This window comes from Coffea arabica, chromosome 2e (assembly GCF_036785885.1).
Source record: "Coffea arabica cultivar ET-39 chromosome 2e, Coffea Arabica ET-39 HiFi, whole genome shotgun sequence".
Classification (NCBI taxonomy): domain Eukaryota; kingdom Viridiplantae; phylum Streptophyta; class Magnoliopsida; order Gentianales; family Rubiaceae; genus Coffea; species Coffea arabica.
Window position 1 is genome coordinate 31,145,027 of NC_092313.1, and position 10,848 is coordinate 31,155,874.

Consider the following 10,848-nt stretch of genomic DNA (forward strand, 5'->3'; position numbering starts at 1 on the left):
CCTGGAGGTTTTGGTAACGGGATTCCCAAACGGGAGGAGTCTGATAGGAGAACGGACCCGCCTGATCCAGATGGGGTGGAAACCCAGTGGAGGAAACAGTCAGAGGCACCCGGGGCCGTGGCTCGCCCTCGCCAGGGGGTGTCATCTGGTATACATCTTCCACTTTGAAAATGACCCCCATCCTCTCTAAGCTACGTAGATCCAATGGCTCAATTTCCCGGGCAAGAGTGAACTGGTGCTCCTGATCGAGGTCAAGCAATCCCAATTGAACGGCTAAGTGAGTAATGAGTGAACCCATAATCATCGGCTTATGCCGCTTCTGAACGACGGACTGCATTTGAGTGGCAGCCCAACACCCAAAATTAACCTGCACCTTGTTGCGCATGCACCAAAGAAAGTAGAACTCCGCCTTGGTAAGGGTGCCGGAGGAGTCCTTTCGGCCCCAGAAGTTATAAGCCAAAAATCTGTGAATAACCTTTAAGACCAGGTCCTTAAGATAAGAGGCCTTAGATTGACTCGGATCATAGAGTTGGCGGTTTGTGGACCATTCCCTCTATATGCCAATGTATTCACTAGAAAAGAGCCGGGTGTAATCACAGGCACTGTTGATGTACGTCCCTGAGGAAAGAGTATCCTCAATGACAAACCCCAAAGTCAAATTGAAGGCATTAATGGACATATCCTGCGGGGTACCCCTTAATCTAAATGTAATTACCCCTGGCTCATCCAAAGTGATGAATTCGTTTGTCTTGAACTCAAAGATGGAGTAGAATTCATAACACAACTCCTCAAATGTAGGGTAGTCAATGGTCAAGTATCTTTGCCAACCAATTGCCGAGAACAACTGTTCAACCTCTCGGGCAATCTGCAAATGATCTAGGGTGGGGGCATGGAAACACTTACAAGGGGCAAAAGGACGCGGCAATAAGCTAGTTAATCGGTCCTTTTGTGCCTGTGTAAGGTCAGTAATAGGCTCCCCCCATTCCCTAGGAGATATAGTGGGCTTGTTGAGACCCAACCGGGACCGACTAGGAGGTTGGAGTGGGGCTCGCCTCTAATGAGGTTGGGACCCCGATGGCCCAGCAGTTGTTGCCTTTTTCGGAGGCATTCGGAGGCCACAGACATGGTGTAATCAGCACAGAAACAGCCAGTCAACAAACAAAGGGAGATAGGGGACCACAGGCGATAAGTGATGCTCAACAGTCAATATTCCAGCACAGAGAGACACAAATATTCCCCCCGAAACAACGACAAGCTGACAAACACCAAAAATACCCCACTCGCGTCACGTGCCCGACACAAATCGAGAGAACCAATTCAACACCTTACACAAGAAGTTATCAGGCAATTATGTCCAGCAAAGGGGAAACCACTAGCCACGTGTATCACTTTAGATCTCCAGAGTCCAAAGATGTCCCCAAGACAAATAATCAATTAAAGACAAATATGCAATCTCACTCTTTCAGTCAACAGTTAAATGGTCCCCCGATAAAACCAATAAGTATGTCACCCCGACAGGAGGCAAATAATTCAGCAATAAAAATTCCAAATCGAAGTCACCAATTCAACAAGAGAGGCAAATAGGGGTACCACTTTTTCTATCTGCTTCGCTAGAGAAGAAAACGGCAGAGAAACACGGTGGAGAAAGAGAGCTGGTGGGCTGGTCGTGCGCGCGTAAGTAGGAGAAGTCGCGCGCTAGGCGTGCGGAGTTTGGGCGCGCGATGGAGAGGCGCGCACACTTGGTTGCGCGATCTGTCTCCGCCTAGGGCTGGTCACGCAGGGTGTGCCTGGGCTCTACTGCTGTCTGCGCGCCCAGGTGCGCGCAAAACTGGGCTCGCCTGTCGCGCGCTGGTACACGCGGATCTGCTGCGGGCGACTGCGGGTAGCGCGCAGGCAAGGGGGGAGCGCGCGCGCTGAGAGCCTGTTGCTGCCTGGTCGCGCGCGGAACTGATCTGGGAGTCGAGCGCTGCTCGGGACGGCGCGCAGGTGGGCCGACGAGCTGTGCTGGCGACGGCGGCGACTGGAGGGGCGACGAACAGCGATAGAGGGAGGCGCGCGGCGGAGGGCGGAGTACAATGGGCAGGCTCGCGAAGAGAGAGAGAGAGAGAGAGAGAGAGAGAGAGAGAGAAAGAGCTGGTGGGGGGGCCGTTAGCGATGGCGGCACACGGCGGAGGACGGCCAACACAAAAAAAAAAAAAAGACGAAAGTGAAATGGAAACTAAGACAAGAACAAAGGAAATTTCAGCGGGGAAACTTAGACAGAGGTACTGGGCAAGACCAAACAAAGAAGAAAGCAAAGTGGAAAAGTAGGGTCTTGGTCAAAAACCCTCTTTTTCTTTGACTTTCGTTATCGGAATGGTTGGAAGGCGTGGGCACGCCTTGGAGGACCTGGTCTTCTGACCATCGCATCCTAATGATGCTCAAAAGAATTTTTTTGTCAAGGCGCGGGCACGCCTTGGGGCTGCCAGTCTCCCACCTGCTCAGGACACCCGGTGCACCCCTTCCAAGGCGTGGGCATGCCTTAGAACTGCTAGTCTTCTGTCCATTACCACAAAAACAATCAAAATAGTAAAATAAAACTGAAAAAATAGCAGAGTAATGAAGAATGATCACAACTAATACTGTAATCCTTGGGTTGCCTCCCAAACAGCGCCTTTCTTTAACGTCTTTGGCTAGACATGGCCATCAGTTGTTTAGACCTCACCACTTGGATCATCAAGGAATATAACCTCTACTTGCTCACTATTAAACCCTTCATAATAGGGTTTCAAACGATGACCATTGACTACGAACTTTTTCTCTGTTTTCAAACTTTAGATTTCCGATTTTGCTTCTCTCCTTATAAATTGCCACGTTCTCATAGGGTTCATTTCTCAGTTCCTCCAATTCTTGTAGTTCGAGCTTTCTATGTCCTCTGGCCTCCATAAGGTCCATGTTACACCTCTTAAGCGCCCAGAACGCTCGGTGTTCAAATTCCACAGGGAGGTGGCAGGGCCTCCCAAAGACTAACCTGTATGGGGACATCCCAATTGGTGTTTTGTACGCGAAGCGGTAAGCCCAGAGAGCATATTCCAGCTTCAAACTCCAGTCTTTCCTATTAGGCCGCACCATCTTCTCCAGGATTGACTTAACTTCCCTATTCGACACTTCGGCCTGACCATTCGTTTGTGGATGATATGGAGTGGACACTTTATGGAGCACACCATACTTACGAAAGAATGCAGTGATTGTCTTATTGCAGAAATGGGTGCCCCTGTCACTCACTATAGCTCTTGGCATTCCAAAACGGACAAATATGTTAGATTTGATAAATTCTGCAACCACTCTCGAATCGTTAGTCCGGGTGGCTTTTGCCTCCACTCATTTGGAAACATAATCGACGGCAAGTATAATATATAAGAAACCAAAGGACGAGGGGAAAGGACCCATGAAATCTATGCCCCAGACATCAAAAATCTCAACAAATAATATGGGGATTTGACTCATTTGGTCTCTACGAGAGATATTCCCCACTCTTTGACACTTATCACAAGATTTGCAGAACAAAAATGCATCCTTAAAAAGTGTAGGCTAATAAAAACTATTTTCTAACACTTTACGAGCCGTCCGCTTTGGACCAAAATGTCCTCCACATGCAAACGAATGACAGAAAATCAAAATAGAATGAAACTCACCGGCACTCACACACCGTCTAAGTACTTGATCCGAACATTGCCTCAACAGGTACGGGTCATCCCAAAAATAATGTTTGGCATCACTCTTTAGCTTATCTCTTTTAGCTTTGGACCAACCTGCAGGTAATTGATTCGTTACCAAAAAATTGACAATGTCAGCATACCAAGGTACCGACGAATCAATGGCTAGTAGTTGCTCTTTAGGGAATGATTCTCTCAACGGTAGATCCTCTTGATTTGTGAGCAACCGACTCAAATGATCAGCCACCAAATTCTCGGCTCCGCTCTTATCCCTGATTTCAAGGTCGAACTCCTGCAGGAGCAAAATCCACCTTATAAGCCTCGATTTTTCATCCTTCTTCGCCAACAGGTACCGCAAGGCTGCATGGTCAGAGAAAATAATCACTTTTGCACCCAATAAATATGACCTAAATTTTTCTAGTGCAAAAACAATGGCAAGTAATTCTTTCTCCGTCGTGGAGTAATTAAGTTGGGCTCCACTCAATGCTCTTAATGCATAGTAGATCGCGTGTGCCGCCTTGCCTATCCTTTGCCCCAGCATGGCCCTCACGGTATAGTCACTCGCGTCGCACATGAATTCAAACGGAAGGCTCCAATCTGGGGCTTGAATGACGAGCGGTGATGTCAACGATTCCTTCAATTTATCAAAAGCCACCTTGCATTCATTTGTGAAATCAAATGACACGTCCTTCTGCAGTAACTTGAACAGGGGTGCTCCTATCTTTGAAAAGTTTTTGATAAACCTCCTGTAAAATCCTGCATGGCCCAAAAACGAACGTAGTTCCCGTACATATACGGGATAAGGTAGAGCAGAAATAAGGCCCATTTTAGCTTTATCTACCTCTATTCTCTTAGCCGACACAACGTGCCTAAGACAATGCCGTGATCTACCATAAAGTGACATTTTTCCCAATTAAGTACCAAATTCGTCTCTATGCATCTTTTTAAAATTAAAGTAAGATTGTCAAGGCATTCCTCAAAACTATCCCCGTATACACTAAAGTCATCCATGAACACCGCGATTATCTTTTCTACATACTCTGAGAAAATACTTACCATGCACCTTTGAAAAGTTGTTGGAGCATTGCAAAGACCGAAAGGCATCCTACGGTAAGCAAACGTACCAAATGGGCAGGTGAACGTGGTCTTCTCCTGGTCCTCCGGTGCTATCGCGATCTGGAAGTACCCTGAAAAATCATCTAAAAAATAATAGTAAACACGACCTGCCAATCTCTCAATCGTTTGGTCGATAAAGGGGGAGAGGAAAATGGTCCTTTTTTGTCACAGAGTTTAATCTCCCGTAGTCATGTACTGACGCCAACCAGTAGCTTTCCTAACCGGGACCATATCACCCTCTTGGTTCTCCTCCACGGTTACTCCCGCTTTCTTCGGGACCACCTGAATCGGGCTCACCCAGGAACTGTCCGAAATAGCGAAGATGATCCCCACCTCCAGGAGTTTGAGTATCTCCTTCTTCACAACCTCCATCATTAAGGGGTTCAGTCTTCGCTGTGCTTGCCTCACCGGCTTTGCATCATCCTCGAGTCTTATCCGGTGCATGCACAAGGACGGGTTTATCCCCTTGATATCGGCTATGCTCCACCCGATTGCCTCCTTATGATCCCTAAGGAGTCGCACCAGTCTTTTCTCCTGACTGGGAGACAGATGCGCAGAAATAATCATAGGAAGTGTCTCTCTGTCTCCCAGGAATACATACTTCAAATGCTTGGGGAGAGGTTTGAATTCTAATTCGGGTGCCTGCACCACCGATGGCAATAATTTTGCGTGAGTTTCTAGCATAAAAAGGGAAGTGAGCTCATACCTGGGTTGAATGGTTGGGAGTGAATGTAATGCTTCAATTACTCGATGCAACTCGTCCCTTATGTCCACATCAGGGGTCACTCCCAACTCAAGATGCTTTTTTAGGGCCACTTGTAGTGCGTTTTCACCACCTAACTCGAAAGTTTCCTGTACAAGAGCCTCAATAACACTCAAAGCAAAGACTGATTTAGAACCTTCTGGATATTTCATCGCCTCAAAAATATTAAAATGCACCATTTCACCATCAAATTCCATTGATAAAGTACCATCATTCATATCTATCTTAGTCCTGGCAGTGCTAAGAAACGGTCTACCTAACAAAATAGGCGACGGATTGAACGACTTTTCATGTCCCATGTCCAGGATATAAAAGTCTATAGGAAAAACTAATTCATTTGCCTGAACTAAAACATCCTCAACTATCCCTTCTAGGTAGGCGTTAGTGCGATCGGCTAGTTGGATTATGATGGCTGTTTCTTTTAGTGGCCCAAGGTTTAGAGAAGCAAAAATAGTTTTCGGCATCACATTAATTGACGCCCCCAAATCTAGCATGGCTCTTGTGATCGGTGTATTCCCTATCTTACAGGGGATCGTGAACATATCTGGATCTTCACACTTGGGTGGAAGCTTCCTTTAGAGCATGGCCGACACGTTCTCCCCTACCGCTACTCTTTCATCCCCTCTCAACTTCCTCTTATGGGTGCACAAGTCCTTGAGAAATTTCACGTATTTCGGTACTTGCTTGATTGCATCCAACAAAGGGATGTTGACCTCTACTTTTCTGAACACGTCCAGGATCTCTTTCTCCTTTTCCGCCTTCTTCGCCTTCTCTAACCTGCAAGGAAAAGGGGGTAAATTAGATTTAATAGGCACCGATTGAGTAAGAGTTACCTCAGGATTGACACGGATGTGTCATTCCTCTTCCATCTCCTTCTCGATTTCATCTTCACTCTTACTTTTCAAGTTCGTGGCTTTGGACCCTTCCACTTCTCTACCAATCCTCAGTGTCATGGCACTAACATTCTTGGGGTTTGCCTCGGGCTGCGATGGTAATTTTCCAAAAACTTGGGACTCCAAGCGATTAATCGCGGTTGCCATATGGCTTATCTGGTTCTCTAGGTTTTTCATACCCGCTCTAGTCTCCTGTTGGAACTGAGTGGTGCTCGTGGCTAAGCTCTTGACGATTTCCTCCAAAGAGCTTCTTGAGTTAGATGACGAAGGTTGTGGCTTTGGTTGCCACGGTTGTTGGAATCCCGGTGGGCAATTTGAAAATGAATTTTGTGGCCTATTCCCGTAGCTGAAATTGGGGTGGTCCCTCCAACCCGGATTGTACGTGTTGGAGTATGGGTCGTACTGCCTGCGAGGCGCGGGCGCGCCTCCAGCCATGTTCACTTGTTCAGCCCCATCCTCTTGCAACAAGGGGCATGAGTCAGTGGGATGGCCCACATTTGTGCAAATTCCACAGATCTTTGCTTGTTGCACGTTCCCCACGGCTAATTGCCGCATGAAAGACGTTAACTCAGCTGAATGGACGACGTCTCTACCTCATTAACCCTACGGGTAGGGTTACTTTCACGAAAACCAAACTGTTGGGAATTTTCCGCCATCGATTCAATAACTAGCCATGCTTCCCTTGGTGTCTTGTTCACCAATGCTCCCCCACTCGCAGCATCAATGATACTCCTATTCGACGACTGTAGTCCCTCATAGAAATATTGGATCAACAGTTGGTCACTAATCTGATGCTGTAGGCATCTAGTGCACAACTTATTGAACCTCTCCCAATAGTCGTATAGGGATTCTCCAGGGTACTGCTTAATGCCGCATATCTCTTTTCTTAGACTTGCAGCTCGGGACGCAGGGAAAAACTTTTCTAAGAATTTTTTTTTGAGTTGGTCCCATGTGATGATACTACCTGCAGGTAGATAGTACAATCAATCATTCGCTGCATCCTTAAGAAAGAAGGGGAAGGCTCTGAGTTTAATCTGCTCCTCAGTAATGCCTGGAGGCTTCATAATGGAGCATACCATGTCGAACTCTTGAATGTGTTTATGGGGCTCCTCACCCGAGAGGCCATGGAATGTGGGTAGGAGGTGAATTAGCCCCGACTTCAGTTCGAATGAGGTATTTTCAGCCAATATTGGAAATGTAATGCACAAGGGCTGCTGGGGCAATTCTGGAGCAGCCAACTCCCTTAGTGTCCTTGCATTCGCCATAAGGATGTCCTCTTGGCCTTGGTCACTTAAACTATCACCACTTGAATCTGATGATTCGATCTCTGAATCTAGTTCCTGAGAAGCTATGCTAGACCGCTCCTCTCTGAGTTGTCTAGTCTTTTTTCTAGTTCGGCGTTCAGTCTTCTCTACCTCTGGATCAAAAATCAATTCACCTGTGCGAGAAGAACGAGGCATAAACTAGAAAAATGCCAGACAAATCCAAATAAAACAACTTAGAAGGAAACAAAATTAACCAAAACACCGCTTCCCGGCAACGGCGCCAAAAATTGACAGGTGCCGAACCTGTGTAATAATAATTACTAAAAAGTCCTAATTACCACCACAATTAATTATAGAACAAATCCAAGTACTGGAGCAGGGACCCTAGGTGTGCAATGGGTTACTTGATTCACCCTGTTCCCGAAGAGTTTGTTTGATCCGATATACCAGATTTGTCTATACAAATATTAATTTTGCGTACAATGGCAAGTAGGGTCGATTCAACAGGGAGCGGGTAGGAAATTATTTCTTTCCAAGTCAATAGAATAAAATTGGGGGATTTTTAATGGGAGGCAAATAAAAAATAAGAATAAAAATAAAGCAAACTAAATTCAAAACTAATTCACAAAACACAAGTTACTAAAAGTAGCAATTAATAAAATTCTACCCAAAGGATCAACTGCTCAGGCACGGTCCAATTAAATGATCATCGATGCAAAGATATTTCATCCATTCATCATTAGGTTGGTTATAGTTATCAATAAGCTCTGACAACCAGTTCTTCCTTACTTTTTCGACAGTCAAGGTACGACCATTGACTGCTTTTCTAACCAGATAACAACTTAGGTATGACCGTAGGAATTTAATTATCCAATTGTATTAAAGTTAGAAGAACTTAACCCTAACTAATAAACACGCTAAGAGGGTTTATTTAAACTAGATCTTACGTTTCCCCAACATAAAGTCAATTATGGTGGTTGTCATTAGGTATCAACTAAACGAACAATTACGGATTCAATTTAGTTAATGTGACAGTAGGCTATTAAATTAAATCAAATACCCGGCCGTTGATATTCAATTAATAAAATACTCATGAATAATTAATTCAGGAAACGCACGAATAGCAACAAATTAGAAGAAATAATGAAGATTCGATTAGATCTCACAGATATTATAGACCACGCCTTCACGTCAACCTTTGGGTAGAGGAGAGAATTAGCCACTCCTCATCATGTTAATCTCGTGTGATTTGATTAATATCATCCACACAATTGCCCAGAAATTAATTGTCGAGGAATTGGGGAAGGTGAATTAATCGAAATAATAACAAAGGGAAACCTGGCTTCGTCTTCATATTGGAGCCGCAATTACAAAGCAAAAGGCTATTCTAATTGCTGTCGAGAAGAAAAAGGGAAAAAGCGTCTGACAGTGAAAAGAAACAAAAGCTAGCCTAATTGATTGCTACCCAAAAAGAAAAGCAAAACGTCTGACATATCTCGCAAAAGAAAACTAAAACTAAGGTATTGATATCACGTGAATCTCGCTTCTTCTTATTTGTAGCGCCGCCAGTAGTAAAGCATTAGGAACAAGGCTTTTTGTCCCAGGGCTCTGATCTCACGCATCTGGTCCACGTAGACCGGGTTTCTTAATTAGGTCTCCTGCTATTGGTCCCGCGGATCCGGCTTTTTGGCAACATCTACCTTTTCTGGCGTGGGCACGCCCTGAAATGAAGGGTCTTCTGAAAATTTGCCTCAAGAGATTACTTTTAACGCCAGTCATCTATAACTTATACAAATATGAAATATGAGCAAAACCTCAATACTTAGCACAGTAAGTAGCCAAAATTATGACAAAATAACAGTGTAAAATGTGCCAAATAACTGCTCTATCAGTATTTAGTTGGAACAATAAAAGCTTGAGTCTTGTTATTGATATTAGTCCTCTTCATGTAAATTAGCCTCTATATATATATATATATATATATATATATATATATTGGTTTTGTGAAAGTTATCTCCTATAATTTTTCTTGGGTATAATTATTAGGCTCTACATCTGGTATCGAATCCTATTTTCATGAAATTAATCTTTGGGTGAGTTGTTAGAGTTCGGACACAAGATTTGCCGGGACTGTTCAATTGATCACATAAGGCCATTATGTTGGTTTTGGAGTATTTAATTGGTCAAAATTTGGCCATAAAATTGGTATGAAAATTATGAACTTGATTGTGGATATTGCTAATGGTGACAATTTTTTACATGGTACGTAAACAAAACACAAAATCCTAAATGAAACATGACACGGGATAATTTATGTCAAAAATGGATCCACACGAACATGATGATGCACAAATAGAATGGGTTGTATTGGGCCAATCCGTTGGTTGATATGACTTGCATGTTTTTGACACATTAAGAATTTTGAAAAAATGTTACTCACTTCCCACCTAGCACTACTCTTAAAATAAATGGTTTTGTATTAAATTTTATAGTTTAAGAACTAAAATAATATAATCAACCTCCTATAAGAATACATAAACAACACATAAATCGAGACTCTACAAATTCACATATGCAACTGTTATGATTTTAATTTTTTGCTTCCTTCTTTTAATATTCTTATTTTCTCAAATTGACAAGCATAAACAACCTCTATGATTTTAACTTTTCACTTCCAGCCTTCACTCTTCAAATTGATCGAAACTTACCTTTGGATCAAATATTGCTCAATTTTTCTTCCTTTCTTGTGATTAAATATCTTTTCTAGGTAATCTTTAATATTTCACAAATTTTCTATCATTTTTGCCTATTTTATTTGAACATTTTCTAGTTTATACTGCTCCTCTATTTTATCATTTTTCCTATCATTTTCTTTCTAAAGTTATTCTTTCCTGTGAAAGAAAAATAAAATAGGCTTTTTTTGTATATTACTAATGAGATAATAATGCATCCAAAACTTAAACAAGTAAAAATCCAATGACAGGCTACAACTAAAATTGATTAAGAGAATATTACATATTTTCTTGAAAGAGAACCATGTTTTATTTTTTTGCAATATTTCTCCTATAATTTTTATGAAAAAATTTAAATGAGTGAATTGGGTAAAAACATGAGAT

At 43.2% G+C, this 10,848-nt stretch overlaps 1 non-coding gene across 1 annotated transcript; it reads left to right on the forward strand.

Annotated features, from left to right (window-relative positions):
• The first annotated feature begins 7,252 nt into the window (after positions 1 to 7,252).
• Positions 7,253 to 7,360, forward strand: LOC113733538 (small nucleolar RNA R71). Its single transcript, XR_003459049.1, has one exon. It is a non-coding gene; the product is annotated as a small nucleolar RNA R71 (small nucleolar RNA).
• The last annotated feature ends 3,488 nt before the right edge of the window (positions 7,361 to 10,848 follow it).